We start from the raw sequence: 26714 nt of genomic DNA on the forward strand, positions 1-26714 counted from the left end.
CCCACCCCACATTATTGCCCTCACTCTCTCTCAAATACATACATAAAATCTTTGAAAAAAAATTTCTCTCATACCAAACAAACATCAGACCTGGTTTCTGCCCTTATGCAACTTAGAAACTATGAAATTTACAGGTAGTAAGTAAACAGCGAGCATATAAATAAATATCTCATCAGTTTCCAACAAGGAAAAGTAACTAACACCAGACAGATCAATAAAGGGACTTAGATAAGGAAAAACTACTTTTAAGAATATTGGAAGAACTAAAAAGGTTGAAAACATTATGCTAAGAAGGCTCACACAATTGTATAATTCCTTTTATATAATATATCACAATAGGAAAATCCACAGAGACAGAAAGCAGATTCAAGGTTACCAGGAGGTGGAAGGAGGCTGGGGAAGGGAGGGGCGGGGAGGGGTGATTACTTCATGGGCCTGGGTGTTTTTATGGGTAATGAAAAAGTGCTGAAGCAAGAGCTGGTAGATGCAACCCACTGGGGAGTACACTAAAGACCACTGAATTGTATACTTCTACATGGTTAAGCATGTGTTATGTGAATTCTACTTCAATTTTTTAAAAAAATCTATGTCAGGCACCTAACAATAAGCAACAACAGGAAGTCTCTACTACCCTAAAGGGTGGAGATACCAAGGAAGAAAGTATATTAATAGAGTCTATAAGCCAAGGCCAGCCAGTAGGACTGGGGACCATGGAAGAGAGGCTGCCCAGCAAAAGATGGAACTCTGGAAGGAGCCAGAGACACACAAGAAATGGAATCACTACAGGAGACTCCAAAGAAACAGTAGAAGAGTAGAAATAGCCTCACTCTCCAATCTCTTCACACTTCCTATCATAAGATGATGGCTAAAGCCAGATGGAAAGAGAGCTTGGGGGAATGTATCTTATGTGGGTCAGCCCTATAACTCAGAACAGAGCACAAGACAGTTGGAAAACTGGCAAATGATGAGCAAAACCACACACTAAACGAAGCAATACAGAGGAAAAGAACACAGTGCTATGACAAAAATATCTGTGATCAAGAAAATCCATCTAAAGAGGTTAAATATTTGTTAAGACCCAACAGACACACCCAGTTATTTTAAAAACTGGGCAAGGAATGTTTGAGGTAGAGAAAACTGCATGTGCAAATGTATTATAAAGGTAGAAAAAAAATAGTACATTTGCGAAACTAAAGAGAAAAAATGGTAGAGGAGAAAACTTCCTGCCAACCAAAGTTAAAAGTGAAATGGCCAATATTTAAAGAGATTAGCTAGATTTTGACCAGTGTTTGAGTGACTGCAAATCTTAGACATACCGGGCCAAGATTCCTTGAAGATTAGTCTCAGTCAAACATCTAGACATCACCATCAAAATGCCTACCATTCAGAAAAAGCCATCAATAAAACATGATATTCACACATCAGTTAGTTGAACTGAACTCTTAAAGTAATATCACTGTATATAAATTGTGCATTTTATGCAAATTACACCCCAATTATTTTTTTTTTAATTATAAAGCAAGCAAAGGGCAGCTGGGTGGCTCAGTTGGTTAAGCATCTGAATCTTGATTTCACCTCAAGTCATGATCTCAGGGTCGTGACATCAAGCCCTTAGGGCTCTGTGCTAAGGGTGAAACCTGCTCAAGATTCTTTGTCTCTCCTCCTTTCTTTCCCCTCCCCCAACATTTCCATGCTCTTTCTCGATAACTTCTGTCTCTCTCTCTTTAAAAAAAAAAAAAAAAAAGCCAGAGGAAAAGGGCAGAGTACAATCAAAGAAATGGCAGTTAGGATAGCCACTAACTTCCTATCAGAAACAAAGAAGGCAAAAAAAGAAAAGAAAAGAAAAGAAACAAAGAAGGCCAGAAGATAATGGAATGATATCTTCAACTGATATTCTAAAGGAAAATATTTTTCAAGAATAAAGGAAGGGAAAAATATTTTCCGTCACACTAAACCTGGAAGAATTTGCCCCATCAGATCTGCACTAATGCAAACTCTACAGTATATACTACAGCAAAAGGAAAAGGATCCAAAATTGAAGGCAAAGATGGAAAAAAGAAAATGGGGGGCAATGCAGGTAAATCTAAATGAAAACCGATTTCATAAACACAATGATACCAATAATTTGTGAAGTTTAAAATTTTTCTACAAAACTAAAGTACCTAACAAAAAATACAATGTAAGTTGGGAGAAATGTAAATGGAAAATCAATGGTTGTAAGATCCTTACAATGTATTAATTTTAGAATTTGATAAGTCAAATAACCATTGTCTGATTTCCAAAGAAATTTGCCATTAGATTTTAAAGAGTATGTAATTACCAAATGGGAAGAGGAAAGGGATATGAAGGAGTAACAAAAATAACCAATGTAGGGGCACGTGGGTGTCTCAGTCGGTTAAAATCTCTGCCTTTGGCTCAGGTCATGATCCCAGGGTCCTGGAATTAAGCCCCGTATCTGCTCTCTGCTCAGTGGGGAGCCCGCTTCCCTTCCTCTCTCTCTCTGACTGCCTTTCTGCCTACTTGTGATCTCTGTCTGTCAAATAAATAAATAAAATCTTAAAAAAAAAAAATGTAACAGAAGAGGGAAAACAGAACATTTCTACAAAGCACATATCATACATTTCACCTTAAACATGTGAGTAATTACATTAAATCTGGACACTGAAAATGATAAACTTGAAATGCAAAGATTATAAAGGTTACAGATGACTCACCAACCAGCTATAAGTTATCACAAAGTGATACATTAAAATATAATAACATAGAAAGGTTAATAATAAAAGGTAAAAAAAGATATACCAAGAAAACACTACCCAAAAGAAACTGGTATACCTGTATTAAAATTAAACAAAACAGACTATAAAGTCAAAAACATTCCTAAAGAAAAAGAAAATTATAAGGGGAAAGTTTCAGTCTGCTAAGAAGTTATAATAATTCTGTATTTGCATATATCTAGTAATACAGCCTAGAATGCACAAATGAATAACATCACCCATAAAAATTAACAAAACCACAATCACTGCAGGAGATTTTAATATACCACGCTCAGTAACTGATGGAACACACAAACAAAAATAAGTAAAGATTTAGGAGACCTGAACAATTTAAAATACTTAATCCAGGGGCCCCTGGGTGGCTCAGTGGGTTAAGTCTCTGCCTTCGGCCCAGGTCGTGATCTCAGGGTCTTGGGATGGAGCCCCTCGTTGGGCTCTCTGCTCAGCTGGGAGCCTGCTTCCCTCTCTCTCTCTGCCTGCTTCTCTGCCCACTTGTGATCTCTCTCTTTCTCTTTCTCTGTCAAATAAATAAACAAAATCTTTTTAAAAATAAGTAAATAAAATACTTAATCCAATGGATATATATGAAATACTACAGCCAAAATACCAACACCCAAAGTGAACATATTTCTTTTTTTTTTTTTTAAAGATCTTATTTATTTATTTATTTGAGAGAGAGAGAGATCACAAATAGGCAGAGAAACAGGCAGGGGGAAGGAGGAAGCAGGCGCCCTGCTGAGCAGAGAGCCCCATACGGGGCTTGATCCCAGGACCCTGGGATCATGACCTCAGCTGAAAGCAGAGGCTTAACCCACTGAGCCACCCAGTCACCCCAAAGTGAACATATTTCTAAAAACACAGAAAACAATAAACAAACTGGATCACAAATTAGGTCATTAAGCAATGTATTAGTTATCTGTGGTGTAACAAATTACCACAAACTCAGCAGTTTAAAACAATAAATACCGGTTATCTCATAGTTTCTGCTGGTCAGCAACCTAGGCTTGACTTAGTTGGGATCTCTGCTTCAGAGTCTCTCACAAGGCTGCAACTGATGTTGCAGGGAGGACAAGGAGCCCCACTTCCAGGCTCCTTTATATGGTTTTTGGGGATGATTCCATTACTTTGGGCTGCTGGAGCTCTTTGCCATTATTCCTCACCAACATGGTAACTTGCTTCATCAAAACCAACGAGAAAGTCTCCAGCAAGACAAAGTTAAATCCTATGTAACTTAATCAAAGAAATGATATCTCATCACTTTGTTGTATAAACAGTCCCCAAGTTAAGATAATTCAACTTACAATTTTTTGATTTTTATAATAGTGCAAAAGCAATACACATTCAGTAGAAATTCTGTTTCAAATTCTGAATTTTGATCTTTTTCTGACCTAGTGGTATGCAGTGTAATACTCTCTTGTGAAGCCAGGCAGTGGCAGCAAACTGCAGCTCCCAATCAGCTATATAATCACAAAGTTGTGATTACACTTATAACCATTCTGTACACATACAACCATTATTTCACTTTTAGCATGGTATTCAATAAATTACATGAGATATTCAACATTTTATTATAAAACAGGCATTGGGTTAAATGATTTTGCCCAATGAAAGCTAAGTTTCTAAGAGTGTTAAAGTAGGCTAGGCTAAGCTATGGTGTTTAGCAGATTAGGTGTATTAAATGCATTTTCGACCTACAGTATTTTTCAACTTAACGATATATTCAACTTATTATGGGTTTATTGGGACATAACCCCAACATAAGTCAAGGAAGATCTATCACAGATCCCACTCAAAGTGAGGGAACAGAAGTAAACAAGTGCATAAATATGCAGAGGCAGGAATCATAGGGAGCCATCTTAGAGTCAGCCTACCACAGAAAGTATCAATAAATTGCAAAGGACTGAAATCACACAAAGCATACTTTCCAAACTAATATAACACTGTATGTTACCTATACTGAGTTAATTATTCATACTGCTGTAAATTATGGCACAAAACATTAATAAAGATTACTTCTAAAAATCATATTCGAAATTTTATCTATATACTTATAAATATATCCATGTGAATTCTAAATGAATACTTGTAAATTTTATTGTTTCCATTTTTCTGATTAAACTCCCCACTATGTCATGTAATAATATATTTCTAAAAAATTGACTGGTAATTGAAACATCTAGATTGCCTATGGATCTGGTTCTATTGTCTTCTTCTCTAGGTTTTCAGTCCAATTTTTACTTATGGCATACCTTATTGTTTTTCACTGAGTAGATCAATGGAAACAAAACACTGAGAGATCTATTTGAGGTTCAACTGGTTTTTGCTCATGAAAGACATCTAGGCAAAAATATAGATAATCTTACTGTAGTTGAAGATTGAGATGATTCAAAATTGGGCCTCATTTCTTCAGAGTGCTGGTCTACTTTCAGTTTACCCTTATTCTTTAAATGTACCCCATCAAGGACCCAAATGAAACTGTCTGGGGTATTCACCAGAACTTTTTGATAGGACTTGACCTATACTCTCTCTCACCCCTCTCACCCTCTCAACTGTGAAATTATGGAAATAAAAATTGAGTAATAAAACTGAAATTAAGAACTCTGTAGGTGGGTTTAACATCAGATTAGACTTAACTAAAGAGATAATTAGGGGCACCTAGGTGGCTCAGTCATTAAGCATCTGCCTTCAGCTCAGGTCATGATCCCAAGGGTCCTGAGATCAAGCCCCGCATCAGGCTCCCTGCTCAGTTGGAAGCCTGCTTCTTCCTCTCCCTCTCTCCTGGTATGTGTTCCCTCTCTCACTGTCTCTATCTCCGTCAAATAAATAAATAAAATCTAGAAAGGAAGGAAGGGAGGGAGGGAGGGAAGAAGGAAAAGAAAGGAAGAAAGAAGAAAGAGTTAATTAGTGAATATGAAATAAATCAGAAGAAAATTATCCAAGCAAAGCATGGAGAGACAAAAGAACGGAATAATGACCAAAAGACTTATGGGACAGAGTCAAAGATAGTACACAGATGTAATTAGATTTCAGACTTAGAAGAGAGAAAGAGTAAAACACAACCTTTATAAAAAGGGACTGTACTAATATTCCCAAAAAATTGATGGACATTAAGAGACATATTAAATAAACCCTAAGAACTCCAGGCAAGATAAGTAAAAAGAAAGCTGCACTTAGGCACATATTAGTTAAATCTCTGAAAACCTAAGAAAGAGAAAATCCTAAAAGCAGCCAAAGAGGAAAAGGTTTACAGTCTAAGAGCAAAAATAAATACAAAAGCTGCTTTCTTCCCAGAAACAATGGAAGCCAGAAGAAAATGTCTTCAAAGTAATGAAAAAAAGTAAACTTTCTTAACCTATAATGCTATTTCCAGGAAAAAAAAAATGCTCTTCAAAACTGAAGTTAGGAAAAATAATAAGATGAGACAAAGACACTTCAAAAACATATTTAAAAAGAATTTTTGCTAATACACCCACAAAAAAGGAAAAACTAAGATGTCCTTCAAACAGAAGAAAAATGGCATGAGATGGAAGAAAATGCAGAGGAATAAAAAGCAACAGAAAGAGTACACAGACAGTAAATCTAAATGCATATTGACAGTATAAAATAATAATGATGTCTTACAGGACTTAAAATGTATACAGAATTAAAACATATAACAAAATACATAAAACTTAAAAAAAAACAGTAAATGGATAGTAAGTGTTATTCTAACATCCTTGCTTTGTCTGAAAGTAGTTAAACCCTTCATTTATATTGGGTTTTAAAAAATCAGGGGTACATGTTTAACCTCTATCATATTTTAAGAATAAAGAATAAAGAACATACAGTAAACAAAGACTGTATACCCTTGCAGGATACAACGTTATTGTACAAAAGTTACTCACTTCCCTATATACCAGCAATGAACAATCCTAATTGAAATTAAAAATAGTATCATTTACATGAGCACCCAAAAATGAAATATTTAGATCTAAAGCTAACAAAACTCCGGGCACAGACAGCTTCCCTAATGAATTCTACCAAACATTTAAGGATGAAAACACCAATCTTACATAAACTCTTCTAGAAAAAGAGAGATGCAACATTTCTGAATTTGACCTATGAGCAATGTTGGCAGATAAAATACATGATGCCAAATTAATTGTGAATTCCAAAAAAGCAATAACTATTTTTTAGTATAAGTATACATAGAATTTTTTTTTAAAGATTTTATTACTCAGAGATCACAAGTAGACAGAGAGGCAGGCAGAGAGAGAGGAGGAAGCAGGCTCTCCACTGAGCAGAGAGCGCAATGCGGGGCTCGATCCCAGGACCCTGGGATCTGACCTGAGCCGAAGGCAGAGGCTTTAACCCACTGAGCCACTCAGGTGCCCCAAGTATACATAGAATTTTCATTTGTAAATCTAGCAACGCTTTATGAAGCCAGATAAGTTTGGTACCAAAATATGTTAACACTAGAAGAAAAGAAAATCATATACCAGTTTCTCTCAAAAACACAGATGCAAAATTCCTAAATAAAACATTAGGAAATTACATCCAGACTTAAATGAAAAATAATATACAACATTCAAATGTCAACCAGTGTATTTCACAATATTAACAGAATAAAGAATTTTCTATGTCCATTTCAATTTATGCAGGGCAAGCACTTAATAAACCTCAATATCAATTAAAATTGCTATTTTTTTTAAAGCGTAGAGAGAAATTTCCTCAACTTCATAAACAACTGCTACAGAAGACCTATAAGCAACATCACTTCTAGTTTAAACACTGAAATCTCTGTCTGTAAGAATGGGAATAATTCAAGGATGCCCTCCAGTACCATTCCTTGAACACTGTACAAGAGGTTTGAAGCAGGAAATATGCCAGAAAAAGAAATTCAATGTATTGGAAAAAAATAAATGAAAACTTAAAAACACACTATTTGTAACATTATCACAAAAGTTTATGTATCTAGAGACTATCTAATGAAAAAGTATGAACTACAACAAAGAGAAACAGAAAAGTGTAGTAGAGACATTAAACACAAGTTCACTTCTCCAACTCAACACCTAAAAAAAAACTGAATCATCGGGTCAAAAATGGGCAGAAGACAAGAACAGACATTTCTCTAAAAAAGACATACAAATGGCTAGCAGACACATGAAAAAAATGTTCACCATCATTTGCGATCAGAGAAATTCAAATCAAAACTACCCTGAGATACCACCTTACAATGTCAGTTAGAATGGCAAAAATTAACAAGGCAGGAAAATACAAAAGTTGAAGAGGATATGGAGAAAGAGGAACCCTCTCACACTGTTGGTAGGAATATAAATTGGTACAGCCACTTTGGAAAACAGTATGGAGGTTCCTCAAAAAGTTAAAAATAGAGCTACCCTATGACCCAGCAACTGCAGTACTGGTATTTACTCCCCAAAGATACAGATGTAGTGGAAAAAAAGGGCACATGCACCCTGATATTCATAGCAGCAAAGTCCACACTAGCCTACTGTGGAAGGAGCTGAGATGCCCCTCAACAAATGAATGGATAAAGATGTGGTCCACATATACAATGGAATATTACTCAGCCATCAGAAAGGATGAATACTCACCATTTGCATTGACATGGATAGAACTGGAGAGTATTATGCTAAGTGAAATAAGTCAAGCAGAGAAAGACAATTATCATGTGGTTTCACCTATATATAGAACATAAGGAATAGCACGGAAGACATTAGGAGAAGGAAGGGAAAAAGCGGGGGGGGGGGGGAATCAAGAGGAGATGAACCATGAGAGGGTATGGACTCCAGGAAATAAACTGAGGGTTTCAGAGGGGAGGGGAGCAGGGGGATGGGTTAGCCCGGTGATGGGTATTAAGGAGGGTACATATTGCAATGAGCACTGGGTGTTATACACAAACCATGAACCATGGAACACTCCATCAAAAACTAATTAAGTACTGTATGGTGACTTTTGCTTTTGGCTCAGATCATGATCTTAGGGTGCTGAGATTAAACCCCACATCAGGCTCTGCACTTAGTGGGAATCTCCTCGTCCCTCTCCCTCTATTCCTTCCCTGCCCCACTCACACACAGGCACTCTTTTGCTGTCTCTCAAATAGATACATACATAAATAACATCTTTAAAAAAAAAAAAAAGGCAAAGACCTGTGATGACAGACTGATTCCTGAATACCCCCCAAAATACAGTAAAATATTGTCTAAAGTTAAAACTTTCATGTGTTTTTCTCTCATCCATAGGTTTCAAAATATTGTGAAGATACTTATGATGCAAAATAGCTTAAGAAAAAGTTATAAATAAGCACACATGCTTATACATTAGCATAGGAGAAAGGGGAGAAAAGGACTACCAGGAAATAGACCAAAATATCAAACAAAAGTCGTAGGATAAGATTGTAAGTGACTTTCTCCCTTGTTGCTTTTATAGTTTTAAATTTTATCAATAGTATCAGTGTACTGTTTGTGAATTAAAGTATAATTACATTTTTAAATCAAATTAATCAGCAGAAACGGGCTAAACCAAGCATGTTCATTTGTTTCTTTCTCTTTAAGGTTTCATTTGTTTCTCTATCTTTAAGGTTTTAGTAAAAAGAAAGATAAGAACTGTAGGTCTTCAAAAAAAAAAAACAGGACGAAGGGGAAAATAAAGCAATATTTTGAATCAGTCATATAGTATGATAAGAGACAGAAATACTTGGAGAGTATAGAAAGTCAGATAGTAAAAGATTTTAAAGAAAAATTATTAAGGTCAAAAGAAAAATCCAGCTATGAAACACAGAATTTTAAGGAAATCAAGCAAGAGTATAGTTTGAGTAAATTAATGATTCCAAAACTCCATTTTGACCATTAGTTTCTGTTTCCTTTCTTCCATCAAACCTTCATACCAGTTGCTAAGCAATATCTAGCTAAGAGCTGGACTATTACACTTCCTGACTAACTAGGAATGCTGGATCATTACATTTCCAGACTAAGTTAGAGATCTGGACTCTTACATTTCCTGACTGCCTAGGATTCCAAAGGCCTCATTATACTGTCTAACTTACTTGGAATTCTGGACTTCATTTTATTTACTGACCAAAAGATCCTGTTATACTTTGTGTAAGTAAGTATATCAAGTCTTGTCATCCTAAATAGAAATACTGGGTCCAGATACACTAACTGCACTGAATCTCATTATACTCATTCAGAGTACTTGTAACTCTTTCACATTGACTGCCAGAACCAATACTTCCATTCTAATGTAAAACTCTAGATTTTGAGTCTCTAATCAATGCAGTCTGAATGAGCAGAGACAGACACAAAAAGAACTGACAGTGTGGGTCATGATTTCTTCAGAACAGTAGGAGCTTTTCCATTGTTTCTTCCTTGATGTATTACGTGGCTTGTCATTTGAGGTCTATTGTTAAGAGAACACAACTTTGCAACCCAAACCAATATAATTTTGTATCATTCTTAAACATGTACTTAAATGTTTCATGCATTAATGAGAAAATTATTTTTAGATTATGAATTATCAAATTGAAATATTATTGATATACCTAAAATATTCACCCACAGGTTCCTATAAAATCAAGTCCCTACCTATTGTTCTGACTTTTAACATTCTCTCTCCTTTGCTCACTGCATTCTTGGCCACATCAGACTTCTATCTCTTCCTCAAACATGTTAGCCTTCACCTCAGGGGCCTTTGCATTTGTTCTTTCATTTCTACAATGTTTTTACCTCAGATCTTTACATGGCTGGCTTCTCATCTGAATTAATAAGTGAGGGAGGTGTAATTATTTTGGAATTCTATATCAGCTTTATAGAATAAGGCAAGTAGAAGGAAGAGAGATGTTACCAATGCCAGCTATCTTTGTCTAAAACCAAAATCTAAAATAGCTACTTAAACATACTAGTTATCACAACTGATATTTAAGACACATTGAAATAAATGTAGTTACAATGAGACATATGTCCACTGCAGCTATTCAGAAGCAATTATATCACTTTTTCCTGCTAAAGCTGGACATGATCCCATAAACCATAACACACTTTTTAAGGCAGACATTATCAACTGTCTTTGCACACAGTGAAAAAAAACTGAATAGAGCTGGCTTATAACTTAAAACTATTTGCTATCTCTAGTATATAGGAATATGAATCTAGAGTCAGAAGACCTGGACTTCAAGTTTTGGCCCTGCAGTATCAATATAATGATGGGACCCAAAAGAAAAAAAAGAAAAAGAATTCAGGAAAGTGGATACACGGACTCTAAAAGACAGTGTAAAGGTGACAGGACTCATGAATTAATAGATCCTAGTGTGCGTAAAGGATTTTCTAAGTCAAGTTATTAAAGGGGATGAGATGGGGTGGGGGGTGCTTGGGTGGCTCAGTGGGTTAAAGTCACTGCCTTCGGCTCAGGTCATGATCCCAGAGTCCTGGGATCAAGCCCCCGGCTCTCTGCTCAGCAAGGAGCTTGCTTCCCCATCTCTCTCTGCCTGCCTCTCTGCCTACTTATGATCTCTGTCTTAAATAAATTAAATCTTTAAAAAAATAAAATAAAAACAAAGAGAATGAGATGGGGATAGGAATGAGGGATACCTGAAATTAAGAGTATAAGAGAGGTGGCAGTGATTAGTAATGAAAAAGCTAAAGTCAAGATTATAACAAAGGGTGCCTGAGACAGGATAAATTTTTGACATGCTGGGAGGAAACAAAGATCTGAAGCACCAAAGGATGGCATTCCAAATAAAGAGCTTAATAATAAAAAAAGTAGAGATACATAAAATTTGGTGGGACTTCCAGGTAACTAAAATCAACAGAGGCTGCCCAACTATCTGTCATCCAATATTTCCATCTGTGTGATTTATTTGACTCTTAGATCTGAACATATACTTTAACTACTTTTGGTGATTAAAAGAAAAAAATTCCTTGACATCTCTTTTAAAATGAGCACAGTGTCTTGTCAGTACAGACTACAGAACACTGCCAAGAAAAAAAGTCTCTTTCCTGTAGTTTCCAGCTGCAGCACAGGTGTTGGCAAAATGGGTGGGAAGTGAGGACACCCAGTGGAGTTCTACCCCAGTCATGAGCCCAGATCATGGTCTGTCTACAACCATGCAGTCTTGGCTTACGGATAATCTTTCCATAGCCTTCACAACTGGAAAACTGCCCAGAGGTTTTCTGCCCACTGACCTCCCCTCCAAGTCCCTGTGCATGGCTGCCTGCGGCCAGAGGGTTCGAACCACACTGCTGCTCCTTCAAGTCCCCTGTCCTACCTGTGATCAGAGAATTCACAACTCCATGCAAGCCCGCGGCATACCCACACTACTGATGGCTAGTTTGCTCCCCCATCTTCCACCAGAGGGTACTTACCCAATGACTACAAACCAGTTCAGGTCTGGCGAAAGAGTGAACTTCTCTCAGGTTCAATGTGCTGAACTACTTCTCCAAAAATGTTTGAATCCCTTCTAAGTTTGTCCTTCTTTAGGTACTCTCTCTTAGTCCTAAAGTACAATATAGAGTTTTCTCATATCTTATACTTATTCCTTTATCATAGTTAATAATTCATTATATTAAAATTCACTTGTTTTTAACCTACTGTGTGGTTTTCTACATCCTGATTGGAGCCAGACTATTACATCATCCAAAAACAATACTAAACAACAAAGCGCAAATAAAGCTAAACAAAAATCATGCCTTCAACATGAAAGAGAAATATTGAAATTGCAGAAGGAGAATATTGAAATTTCAAAATAAGTGTGAGGAACATGTTCCTTTTGTTGATCATGTTCCTTTTTCCTTTTTAATAAAAAGAGGAAAATTACCAATTCCCAGTATATGGTCTCTCATGTTCCTTGTCCCATCCCTACCTCAGAAGACAGGCCTCCAGAGGGAAGCTAGAAAAGTAGATTCAACTACTGCCTAAGAGAAGATTACAACTACAGCTAGAGAAGTAGATTAAACTACTGCCTAAGAGCTTAAGTTCTGTCTGTCTGAAAACATTAAAAAGGTATAAACAGGGGCTCTTGGGTGGCTCAGCTGGAGAAGCGGCTTAGGTCATGATCCAGGGTCCTGGGACAGAGTCCCCTGTCTGGCTTCCTGCTCAGCGGGTAGTCTGCTTCTCCTTCTCCCTGCCGCTCCCCCTAACTCATGTTCTTGCTTGCTCTTGCTCTCTCTCAAATAAATTAATTTTAAAATCTTAAAATTTTAAAAAATGTAATAAAATACATAAAAAAACAAAAAGGTATAGACAGATCATAGCAAAGATTACAGGAAAGGGATTTAAAAAGGCATAATTTAAAGGGGGAGGAATGACTTAAAGGGGCAGTCTAAAAAACACACAGCTACTACAAAGAAAAAAAAGCAAAAACAAAGTGAAAGTCTCCCTTTGATAGTCAAGTGGTAAAGGGGAAAAGAAGCAAAATGGGAAAGTCTAGTGTCTTACAAGACAAAAGAGAATCATAAAGTCAACGCTCCCATTACTTTTTATCACTCTTCTTCAACTCCCCTCCAAACACCAAAACAAATCAACCAAAAAACTGGCTTAAGTATCTGAGCTTTGCTAAATTGACAGAAGAGGGCGCCATTTAAATTATTTTAAAAATACTGTCATTCATATTGTCACCATAAAAATGAACATAAAAACACACAAACTAACCAATATATATGAGCTATTCCAAAAAAAAAATCGGGAAATGAAATTTCATATGTATCTACTGAGGAAAATTCCCTTCCAAAAAACTACCATGAAACAGAAAAGCTGTAAATTAATACTCCAAACAAACATACTTATTTAAATAAGCATTTGAGGAAAAACCATCTTCAATCAGAAAATTTTAAAACCATGAAAAATAATCAAAAAGGTAGAAGAAAGGAAAGAAAGCTGATGGGACCCAGGAAAAAGGAAAAAAGTAAGATATTCTCAGAAATGAAGGATAAGTCATAAGGTACCCATGGGAAAATAGATGCCAACCAAAATTTCATGAGGGGAATTGAAGAAAGGCAGGAAAACAACCATAAGAATGAAAATAACATAGCAAAAAAAGAAAAAGGATCAGAAATGAAGAACTTAGAGTAGAAGAGAGACAAAGTAGTCATATTCATATTGTCAAGTTCCTGACACAACAACAACAACAAAAAAATGGAACAGAACTAAAATTTAAAGGTAAAATCTAAGAGGAGCGCCTGGGTGGCTCAATCAGTTGAGCATCCAATTCTTGACCTTAGCTTGGGTCTTGATTTCAGGATCATGAGTCAGCCCTGCACTGGGCTCCATACTGGGTATAAAGCCTACTTAAAAAAATAATAATAAAAATTTTAAAAAATAGGGGCACCTGGGTGGCTCAGTGGGTTAAAGCCTCTGCCTTTGGCTCAGGTAATGATCCCAGGACTCTGGGATTGAGCCCCACATCAGGCTCTCTCCTCCATGAGGAGCCTGCTTCCTCCTCTCTCTCTTTCTGCCTGCCTCTCTGCCTACTTGTGATCTCTGTCTGTCAAATAAATAAATAAAATCTTTTAAAAAAAATTTTTTTAAATAAGTTTTAAACAACTACAAGTAAGCTTTCTAAAAACAGACATGAATATATGTTATATATAACATATAACATATATATTTATTATATATTATTAATCTATAATAAGATCAGTGGAGGCCTAGAGGATATTAATTCAGAATGACCAAGTCTGAAACATATTTTACTAACACTACTAAATTTCAAATATAAAGATAAAATCCTCACAGCCTCCAGGCAAAGATCGGTAACTTAAAAAGGCAAGGATTAAGATGGTATCAGTTTCCAAACCAATATATAAAGCAAGACAATGAAGCAGAAGGTTTTTAAAAACAAAATTAGGGGCACCTGGGTGGCGGAGTCATTTGGGCCACTGCCTTTGGCTCAGGTCATGATCCCAGGGTCCTGGAATGGAGCCCTACATGGGGCTCCCTGCTCAGCGGGCAGTCTGCTTCTCCCTCTCCTTCTGCCTCACCCTCTCCCTGCCCCCTGCTCATTCTCTGTCTCTCTCAAATAAATAAATAAAATCTTTACGGGGGGGGGGGGGGGATGTTTCTTAAATAAATAATAAATGCAAAATTAAAGAACATATGAACCAAAGATTTTATATACAGCCAAGCTTCAAGTATCAGGGTTACCAGAAATTTTTCAACATTTAAGAACTTAGGGAATTCTGCAGTAATCAACCCTTGAGAAATCTACTAGGGAAAGAGCTTATTAACCGACTGATGACTAAGAAAACTTTAGTGAAGGGACCAATGATAAGTATTTTAAGAATATATAAATATACACCACTAAAACAGATGTGAGATACAAGAAGAAAGACTAACGGACAAATTTAAATGTTTTGAAAAAGTATAAAGTAATTTTTTAAATGTAAAAAGGAAAACAGAGTAAGAACACTGTTATACAGGCAAAAGATAGGCTTAAATAATACTTAAAAATGGATATATCACATTGTAAACAGCTAAGAAGAAAATGAGACTAAGAGCATTAAAAAAGTTCAAGTATAAAAGTAACCACAAGAACATATAAGCATTCTTAAATACCAATAATTTAAGAAAAAATAATTGTAAATAAAAAGAAAGAAAATACAACTCATAGAAAACATAGCAAATACAACAAAGCATGATTACAAAATATTATGACAGCACTGAGACCAAACACATCTATCACATTAGTGAATATGAATGGACATAACTGTTAAAAAAACATTTTAAATTTGGCTCATTAAACAAGACTCTATATATATGCTATACACAAGAGATTCACTAAAAACGAAATAACAAAATGACTAAAAACAAAATATTTTTAAAACTCAAGCTACTGTGCTCCCTTCGGCAGCACATATACTAAAATTGGAACGATACAGAGAAGATTAGCATGGCCCTGAGCAAGGATGACACGCAAATTAGTGAAGCGTTCCATATTTAATAAATAAATAAATGAATGAATGAATGAATGAATGAATAAATAAATATCAAGCTACTGGGGGGGGCCCTGAATGAATGAATGAATGAATGAATAAATATCAAGCTACTGGGGGGGCCCCTGGGTGACTCAGTCGGTTAAGTGTCTGCCTTCAGCTCTGATTGTGATCCTGGGGTCCTAGGACAGAGTCTTGTGCTGGGCTCTCTGCTCAGTGGGGAACCTGCTTCTCCCTCCCCCTCTGCCTGCCATTCCCCCTGGCTTGTGCTCTTTCTCTCTCTCTTTCTCTGTCAAATAAATAAAAGCTTTAAAAAAAAAAAATCAAGCTAATGGACACAAAAAAAGAGTAGGAGTAAACATCCAGTATTAAATAAAACAAAGGTCATTTTTATTTACAAAGACCACTTTTTAATGCTAAAAAGCCACAACTCACAATGAAGTTATTACTCTTATGAATATGCATGCATGGAGCACCCACATGGCTCAGTCAGTTAAGTGTCTGACTTTGGCTCAGGTCATGATCTCAGGGTCCTGGGTTTGAGCCCTGAGTCAGGCTCCACACTCAGCAGTGAGTCCGCTTCTTCCTCTCTCTTTGTCCCTCCGGGCTCTAGTGGTTCTAGTGCATGCATGCGCTCTCTCTCACTTTCTCTCTCAAATAAATAAACAAAATCTTTTTAAAAAATGAATATGCATGCATGGAATAAAACAGCAACCAACTTCATGAAAGAAAACTATAGGATATTTAAAAAGACACAGAAATACACTAGTAATAGTAGACTAAGTATAGCACTCAATACAAGGCAGATCAAGTGGACAAAACATAAGAAAGGAGGTAGAAGATCTTACGGATATATATTAAAATCTACATTTTGATAATAAAGAACACACATTGTCTCAAGAGCCAATGACACACAAAAATCAATCATATGTTAGGTTACGAAGAAACAATCTTCACGAAGTAGCAATGTTATAAACAACACTCTCGAAATCTAATACTACGGAATTAGAAGTTACTAACAAAAAATAAGAGAAAAGACCTTACATCTGGAAATTTTAAAACCACCTACTAAACATATATTGGGGAAAGAAGAAAAACAAACTGAAATGACAGCAGTTTTTCAAAATAATGACACTGGATCATTAGAGAACTAGAGAGTATTACTTCCAACCTTATAATGGAAAGAGAGAGCACCCAAGTTCGTAACTTTTCTGGAACCCATTCACAGGGTGAACAACTGGCCTAAAATCTAAGACAGGAACATGCAGAGAAAGACAAAATGTGAGCACTGACTTGCTAGGATAAGAATTACAGTAGGATGATTGACAAATTGTAAAGAATAAAAGTGTACTGGTGAATGAGAGTTGAGGCAAATATAGGAGATCTGCAAGTTTTTACAGGCTTTTGCTCTGTAAATACCACCAAGTACTCACACAAAAAAAAAAAAAAAAAAAAAAAAACCTGGCAGTTGAGAAAGTCTCTACTAACAGAGAACAAAAGGAAAAGAACAGCAGATGCTACTATGGGAGGGGCACAAACCATCAGGACCCTTCCATCTCCTTCACAAAGCAAAAGCCTTAGTCTTAGAGGAGAAGAGCAACAAACATTGTCACCTTAGGGCACTGTGTGATATCTACAGTGATCTGAAAAGTAAAAAGAGGGAAAATCCTCTACCCCAAAGAGAGGGGCAGGAAAACCTGCTAGGCTCGGAATTACGCCTAAAGAGAGACAGGAGCTTGGAGAAGGCCACAAACCCAAGACCCAGGGACCTTTTCAATGCCTGCAGAAGACAAAGTATTACCAGAAAAATAGAGGACGCCTTCCAGAACCCACGACCAGTCTAGCTCACAGAGTAACAAGCAGCTTACAAGAGACACCCTCTCTGAAGCACAGAAAAAACAAAAGCTAAGGGAGCAGTTGAAAATTAAAAACAAGAACAAAAAACCATTAAACAAAAAACTCCCACAAACCAGTCGACTCCTTAAACACAAGAAATCACAAGAAGAATCTCGCAGTCTTGAGAAAGTTCCCAGTAAGGTAGAGAACAAAGGGAAAATAGCAGCAGGCACTGTGGAAGGGGCACAAAACTCTGGCAGGACCCTTCCATCTTCCTCACTGAGCAAAGCCAAAAGAGAAATAAATCTCAAATCCAACCCAACTCAACTCAAAATTAGATCAACTCAAAACACCAGCACAAAAGTCTTTTAGCATTAAAAAAAAAAAAAGGCATGCCCATATCTAGATCTTAGTTTCTACTATCCTATGTAAAATGTCCAACTTCCAGAAAAAAATTGCAAAACATACCAAAGGGCCAGAAAATCACACACGCAAAAACAAGCAGTCATCAGAAACAGACTCAGAAATGATAGAGATGTTAAAATTGTCAGAGAATATTAAATGACTACTGAATATGTTATATAGTTAAGTATATTTAAATAACAATATGTTAAAGGCTCTAACAGAAAAAAACAGATAACATGTAAGACTAGATGAGTAATTTAAGCAGAGTTGGAAACTATGCTGGAGAATAAAAACAAAAAACAAAAACCTGTAACAGTGATGAAAAGAATATCTTCAACAGGCTTAAATTAACATAGTCAAGGAAAGAATCAGTGAACTTGCAGATAGGAATGTAAGAAATTCCCCAAACTGAAACACAAAGAAAAAAAGAAGGGGAAAAAACATAAAAAAAGAATCCAAGAGTTGTAGGATGAAATCAAACTACAGTTACTCTTGAATAATGCAGGGGAGTTTAGGGTGCCAACACCACACACAGTCAAAAATCCACACAACTTCTGACTCCACAAAAACTTTACTAATAGGGTACTGTTGACTAGAAGCCTTACTAATAACATAAACAGTTAATGAACACATATTTTCTATGTTCTATGTACAATATACTATATTCTTACAATAAAGTAAACTAAAGAAAAGAAAATGTTGGGCGCCTGGGTGGCTCAGTGGGTTAAGCCTCTGCCTTCGGCTCAGGTCATGATCTCAGGGTCCTGAGTCCCCCATCCGGCTCTCTGCTCGGCAGGGAGCCTGCTTCCCCCCTCTCTCTCTGCCTGCCTCTCTGCCTGCTTGTGATTTCTCTCTCTGTGTGTTAAATAAATAAATTAAATCTTTTTAAAAAAGGAAAAGAAAATTAAAAAAAAAGAAAATGTTACTAAGAAAGTCATAAGGAAGACAAAATACATTTACAGTACTGTACTATATTTTTACAAAACATCCATGGATAAGCAGACCCACACAGTTCAAGTTTGTATTATTTATGACTACTGTGTTTAAAACAAAACAAAAAAAAAGACTACTGTATTTAATATACACAAAGTCAAAAATACAGAAGAAAAAAAGAGAAAAATAATAATTTTCAAAACCAACTAAAGAGAGCTTGCAGTTGCATAATACTGTGAATATACTAAATACCACTGACCTGTACATATTAATACAGTTAACTACATGTAATGTTAATCTCAATTAAATAAAAGAAAAAAGAATCTTTAAAACCAGATCCAAGAATATGAAGCAGAACTACAAAAGTTACACACACACACACACACACACACACACACACACACACATACTCTCTCAGGCAGACCATATTCAAACTGCTGAAAAGAAAAACCACAAAGAGAAAATCTTGAAGGCAGCCAGAAGAACAAATATTAGAAAATAAATAGACTTCTTTCCAGAAACCATGCAAGCTAGAAAATAAGAGAGTAACATTTAACTTTAAAGTGCTGAAGGGAGAAAAAACTGTCAACCCAGAATTCCATACCCACTGAAAGCACCTTTCAAAAATGAAGAAATGAAAACTTTCTCAGAAAAACAAGAAACTGTGAGAATTTATTGCCACCAAACCTACCCTACAAGAAATATTAAAGGAAGTAGCTCAGGCAGAAGGAATATGATACCTGACAAAAATTTAAATCTACTCAAAGAAAGTTAACAAATGTAAGTAAAATAAAATTATTTTCTCCTTAAATTTTACTGTTCTAAAAGAAAAGTGACTACCTGAAGTAAAAACTGTCACAACATACTGTGTTTATAGCATTTGCAAAACTAAAATAACATGACAGGGGCGCCTGGGTGGCTCAGTGGGTTAAAGCCTCTGCCTTCAGTTCAGGTCATGGTCTCAGGGTCCTGGGATCAAGACCCGCATCGGGCTCTCTGCTCAGCAGGGAGCCCGCTTCCTCCTCTCTCTGCCTACTTAAGATCTCTGTCTGTCAAATAAATAAATAAAATATCTAAAAAATAAATAAATAAATAAATAAAATAACATGACAATAACAATATAAAAAATGGGACAGAAGAATTGGAAATACAATGCTATAGGGCCATCAACACTAAACATGGAGCAGTGTATTATTATTTAAATGTAGATTCTGATTGTTTAAAGATTATTTTGTAAAACCTGGGACAACTACTATAAATAATTTCATGAGAAATATATTAGCAAATCAATAGAAGACATAAAATTAGTAAAATATTTCTATAGTCTCAGCATATTTCCACAAAAGATATTTACTAATTACAAAGAGGAAAATAGTAACCACAGTGAAGAAACCTAGAAAACATCACCTAAAACAATGTCAAAATTAACATCACCAGTAGTAAGACATACTGACATCATGTACCTTCTGGTACACTGAGAAAGGCACAAAATCATATCTGTGATATTCTTTCCAAGAATACAGATATGTTCAGTGTACTATAAGAAAACATCAGAGAAATTCAAACTCAAGAATATGCTACAAAATACCTGATCTGTACCCTCCAAGAGTGTCACAGTCATGAAACAAAGAATAACAGGAATTGTCAGAGATTGGAGAAGGCTACAGAAACACAAAAAGTAAATGCACTGTGGATTTTAGATTGGATCTTGAATTTTAAAAAGTACATTAGTAAAATAACTAGTGATATTCAAATAAGGTCCATAGATTAGTTAATAATATTGTACCAATAGTATAAAAGTACTATTGTAATAAGTATTACACTAAAACTACCAATAGTATTGTGCCAGTTTTACCAACTTTCCCCATCTGCACTGTGGTTATGTAAGATGTCAATGTTAACAGAAGTTTGATAAAGGGTATTAAGAACCCTGAACTATTTTGCAACTCTTCTATAATTCCTTAACATTTTTAAATAACCTCATGTTCTAATAAACATGTTATTATCAGTCACTGTATGTTTTGAAAATATTCATCCTCTATGTATTAAATCAATTACTAAGAAGAAAATATAAATCCAAATTCAAGCCTATAATTTATGAGAGTGCTATTAAGACTTGCCATATCCCTAAAATACAGACCTATGCCTATGGAGACTACTGGTCTCTAGAACTATACCTCAATTTTGACATTCAGAAAAAGGTAATAAACTTCCTGGTTTAGAAAAAAAAAATGCCAACATGTTAGCAATAATATAGCAATACATTAGAACTACTCAATTATCTTCAAAGATAGCTTCTACACAGTTGCTAACCATAGATTTATTAAAGGTGTAACATAATGCATTTTTCTAGGTATATATATCAATAAATATGTATCCTTACCCATAACGTCTTTCCTTAAACACTCTAATTCAAAGTCATTTTTTATTTTATTTATTTGACACAGAGAAAGAGAGAGAGCACAAGCAGGGGAAGTGGCAGACAGAGAGAGAAGCAGGCTCCCGGCTAAGCTGGATCTCAGCTGGATCCCAGCCACTGGGATCATGACCTGAACTAAAGGCAGACGTTTAATCGACTGAGTCACCCAAATACCCCTAGATGAAAGTCATTTTAATTCTTTTAACGATATTAACATTCTCTTTAAAAGTGTGTGTGTATATGTCCGCATGTTGGAGTGAAGGGAAGAGGAAAAATGGAGCAAAAGCGAAGTATTAAAAGAATAGTAGTATCACAACAATGGATACAAAGCTTCAGAGACAAGGGTTCTCACTGAGTGAAGAGGCTGCTAGGAAACAGAAAGGATTAGAGTTCAAGTGAGCCTTAAAGGAAGGATAAAATCTGATTATCAACAAGGAAAAGGAAAAGCATGAACTTGGCAATAAGAATACCTATGGCAAGTTTGAGATTATAGGCTAATTTGGCTGTATGAAGTCATACATGCTCTAGAGTTATGGAAGCTCATTCATAATGAATAGGCAGGGCTAAATGATAGAGGATATGAAAGATGGCCCAAAATCTGTTAATAGAGGTATTCAAGAAACAACTCCACTGCTCAGCTTCCTGTAAACTAAATTGGATATAGATAAAACATAGTTTACCCTAGAGTACCTTGGTATCTGAAGAACTACAGAACTTTGTTTTTAAAACAGAACAAGTATATGCTGGGGAGAAATCCATGCACAAGTGAGGAAGAAGTATTAGAGGAGTACACCAAAAATATAAAAAAATTACTAAAACATCAAGTTAAACAAAATACAAACCAAACAACAAAATCCAAGAATAGGTTATTAAAAGAAAATGAAGTTATTACTGAGAGTAGATGTTAAGCATTCTTAATGCAAAAAAAAATTTTTTTAATTAAAAAATTAGTAAGAGGGGCGCCTGGGTGGCTCAGTGGGTTGAGCCACTGCCTTCGGCTCGGGTCATGATCTCAGGGTCCTGGGATCGAGTCCCGCATCGGGCTCTCTGCTCAGCGGGGAGCCTGCTTCCTCCTCTCTCTCTCTGCCTGCCTCTCTGCCTACTTGTAATCTCTCTCTGTCAAATAAATAAATAAAATCTTTAAAAAAAAAATTAGTAAGAGAATGAAGAAAGTGACAACCAAGGGAGGTATTAGAAAGCAAAAATTTTTATGCAAACATTTTAACTACCTCTTACTTAAAAGTACAGAAGTGTAACTATAATTGTTAAGAAAGTATATTATTGTTAAGTAGCAAAATTTTTAAAAAACTGTCAGTATAAAGAATTATGAAATAGGAATATTAGGGGCACCTGGGTAGTTCAGTCGGTTAAGTGGCTGCCTTCAGCTCAGGTCATGATTCCAGGGTCCTGGGATTGAGCCCTGCATCAGGCCCTTGCTCAGCGGAGAGCCTGCTTCTCCCTCTCCCTCTGCCTGCAGAGCTGCCTACTTGTGCTATGTCCCTTTATCTCTCTGTCAAATAAATAAATAAAATATTTTTAAAAAAGAAAATGGGAATTCTAACTAGCATATTACTTTTTCTTTTCTAAGTACACACTGATTTATGTCTGCTGATCCTCAGAACCAGCAAGAGGAACTGTAAGTCATCACATTTACAGGTGTGCTAACTAACCACTGACTTTGCTGCAATACTTTGTTTAAATCAATTCCAATGACATAAATAAGTTAGCTGAGTATAATATAGCAAGGCACTTGGGGAAAATAAACCCATTTTTAAAAGCAAGCTAACCTGTAGGTTAGTAAGCTTTACAAAATATCAAAGATCAAAGGGCATCCAATTGAATTAAATAATTTTAAATACAAAACCTTTAAAATTTCATTTTCTTTTAATGTTCAAGCTTTAAATAGCATATACTACCTCTTTCAGAATTAGCATGAAGCTTTTAGCTTAGTTTTATTGCAGTGAGCTGACTCCTCATGATTTCAATTAAATAGTTTAACTCTGTGTTCTGAAACACAGGTTAGGCAAGTATACTAGAAATCATAAATACATACATACACACACACATACATACATACATAAATACATACATAAATAAATAAATATTAGCCACAGTTCCAAATTTCATTTAACAATGGACACTATCCACTAACATCAAATTAGCATACCACTTTATTACTAGGTCTTAAAGTCTCTAAACTTTTACCTACCATCAGTTTTATAAAAGAAGTATTTGGTTCATGCAAGGAAGTAACTCTAGAACTAGATTATATTTAAAGGAAAAGTCACACAACACAGAGCAAAATCCAATGAAAAAATAAGCAGAAAGTCAAGCTGCAGTCAGGGGTAAAAATGAAGACCTCAGTTCTGTTTTGGTAAAGTGAGGTTAGTAAACTGAGAATTTCATGTTTGTAAAAACTAAGTTTCCTCTGAAAAGTAGAAAACAATATCTTTTTTTCCAGAGATTTTGTTTATTTGTCAGAGAGAGAGGGCATAAGCAGGGGGAGTGGCAGGCAGAAGAAGAAGCTGCTCCCTGCTGGGCAAAGAGCCCTACACAGGATCCTAGGACCCCAGGATCATGACCTGAGCCAAACAAAGGCAGACGCTTTACCAACTGAGCCACCCAGGCGTCCCTAGAAAACAATTCTTTCATATCTGTTTAATCACACTTTAAACACCAATAGTCATTTTTTTAAAAATTTCATTTATTTGAGAGAGAGAGAGCACACACAAATGAGCAAGGGGAGTGGTGCAGGGACTGGGAGGAGACGCACACCCCATGCTGAGCAGGTAGCTGGATGCTGGGTTTGATCCTAGGACCCTGAGAGCATGACCTGATGCTTAACCACCTGAGCCACCCAGGTGCCCTGAAATAGCAATGGTCTTTCACTCTACTTAAGTTCTCTGTTAAGATGCAGAACTGATGAAAAACTTCAAAAATACAAGTTCATGTGAGGGGCTTTCTTTATGATAGCACAACCAGAAATAAACATAAGGGGAAAAAACAGAAACAATTTGTTTGTGAAACATATCACTTAAAGAGCTACAACAGGAGAAGACCATCTAAATATTATTAGTGAAATAATGAAATCAGCCCAATCATATTCCTTGGGGTATCTGGGTTTTCCTCCCTCTTTTCTCAAACTTCATTATGCCAGATAAGAAATAGTAATAGCAGTAAGAGTCAGAAATCTTAATAGCAAGGACTTTTCAAATATGCAAATGATGGAGATGGAAAACAGACTTAAAATTTAAGTGTACTAATAATAAAAGCAATCAGTCAAATAAGCATTTATTAAACAAGTGGTCAGGTGCCAAGGCAAAATTAATAAGAAACATAATCCCTTTCTTCTAGAAACTTGGAATCTACTTGAAAACAATGCATAAACATATTTAAAGTACTAGTATGTAACTAGAGTTCTTTCATTTGACAATATGAAATTAGCAGTGAGTGGTAGAAAGAAAAATAAAGGAGCAAAAGAAATCGGTATGGAAAATCTAATAATTATAAACCATGACTTCAAAGTACGGACATTTCTATGGACTGACAGACAAGAGTTCAAAATCACAGTTTTATTCCTTACCAAATAGAGGCACAAGCATGGACAGTTTACTTAACTTTATAGGGCCTCAATTTCTCATCTATAAAATAAAGCCTATTCACCTTTTGGAACTGCTGTGAAGATTAAATGAAATAATACAGGTAAACCATCTGACATGACACCTAGCACAAAGTACATCCTCAATAAAAGGACAAGACAGTAGACACAGGACGGTAGACAAATTATAAGCAAAAAATTGAAAACTTCTGTAAAACAATGGCCTTGCAGTCCCTTAAAAAGAAAAGAAACAAAGAAGGCTATAGCAAAGGAGGAGAAATTGATAAAATGAGATAATTCCTTCATAATAGCTTCTCTTTTGTCATAGCAAGGATCTGTGTAAATATAAGCCAGTGTCTAATGGCCATTGATGAAGGGCAGCACTCAATGCTTGGCTGCTTTCTGATGACAACAGAGACTCATTATATCACTGGCTAACTAGTTCATTCATAAAACTGCAGGTGTTCACAACACTGTATAAAATAGAAAAGCAGTGCACACTCAAGGAACTCTATAACCACATCCTGAGTAGGGTAGTAGAAGAAATTTTTCTAAGGAATTTTAGGATAATCACTAGGATATATTCAAAAGTGAAAACTGGTAGAATGAAAATATCTCAAGGTATCTCAGTGAATCTTAAAATTAGACAAATTATGTGCATGGTAATTTTCCTTGCATTTGACTTTTCAGTATTAATCAATTTATTATAAACTTCTATTAATACAAATCTATCGCTGTAGAACAGCAATTCAGTAATGATCCAAAAATAGTCTTATTTGTTTCATTTTTGCCTTAAGTTGAAACACATAGTAAAGATAAATACAAGCACACTGAATAGAGTCTTTCTTCAGCAAAACAGCTATGTCAGCACAGGCAGAAAACTAGGGCAGAAGTAGTGCAAAGTTCAAAAATCATTTCCTAAGAGCACAGAGTACTTAAAATGCAGTAGGACTAGGTTAACATTTACTTTTACTTTATTTCACTTAGCACTGGGTTATCAAATATATGTCAAATATCTTTTCCTTGATTTTCTAGAGCTTACTGGGAATTTTATTTTATTGAAGGAGTTTCATATATACAGACCTATGCAGCAACTGGCATGCATCTTGTCTTGCCATTATCTACATCATAAAGTTGTTAAAAAGATTAAACAAAATGGTATGTGTACAAGTATTTCAAACACTTATGAAATTCTACTAAAACATTTGCTTATATTACTATAAGCAAATCACATTTGACTCCTTTTTATAGAATCTCAAGAGGAATTAGGACATAAATCACTTCTTCATAAATATTTCATGTATCTAGAGATTTTGACTATAATTTAGTCCAAACAGCTTACTTCATATATAGAAGTTCAGAAGTTCAGAAAGAAGTAACTCAACCTAGACTATACTCAATAAAATAATGACAAGAGATTTGAAAATCCAGGAGCAGGGCCCCTGATTCAAGATGAATGCAACCAATTTTCACTCTAGTTAATTGCCTCACATTTTGATTACTCAAAGTTAACACAAACTGTATAGATTGCTATTCTCTACTGGCACAAATTCTTCTATACTGAAAACATGAAAAGGAACACTGGGTCAATTCTGGATCTAGATTAGAATTTATAGTGATCACATAGCATGCTTGCATGTAAGAAGGCAATCCCTTGGTAAAAGATTCTACTCCATTGGCAATAATGCTTCCTTACATATTCATCTTTCAGTATATAAACTGAAAATACTCATCTGCAAGGAAGGAATCAACTATAACAACATTAATCCTCTCTTAAATATAAGTGCAAGACAAAGTGAAAACTCAAAAGACTGAGGTAGATGGAG

The 26714-nt window shown here is 35.7% G+C and overlaps 1 protein-coding gene and 1 non-coding gene across 2 annotated transcripts in view; one reads left to right on the forward strand and one right to left on the reverse strand.

Moving 5' to 3' along the window:
* The window catches only part of FAF1 (Fas associated factor 1), a 480711-nt gene that overhangs the window by 383363 nt on the left and 70634 nt on the right, over positions 1 to 26714 (reverse strand). The window lies entirely within an intron of this gene.
* On the forward strand, positions 15600 to 15705 carry LOC123387494. The gene has a single exon (XR_006601931.1). It is a non-coding gene; the product is annotated as a U6 spliceosomal RNA (small nuclear RNA).

This window comes from Mustela putorius, unplaced genomic scaffold (genome assembly GCF_011764305.1).
Source record: "Mustela putorius furo isolate JIRA1106 unplaced genomic scaffold, ASM1176430v1.1 tig00003853_pilon_pilon_pilon, whole genome shotgun sequence".
Lineage (NCBI taxonomy): Eukaryota > Metazoa > Chordata > Mammalia > Carnivora > Mustelidae > Mustela > Mustela putorius.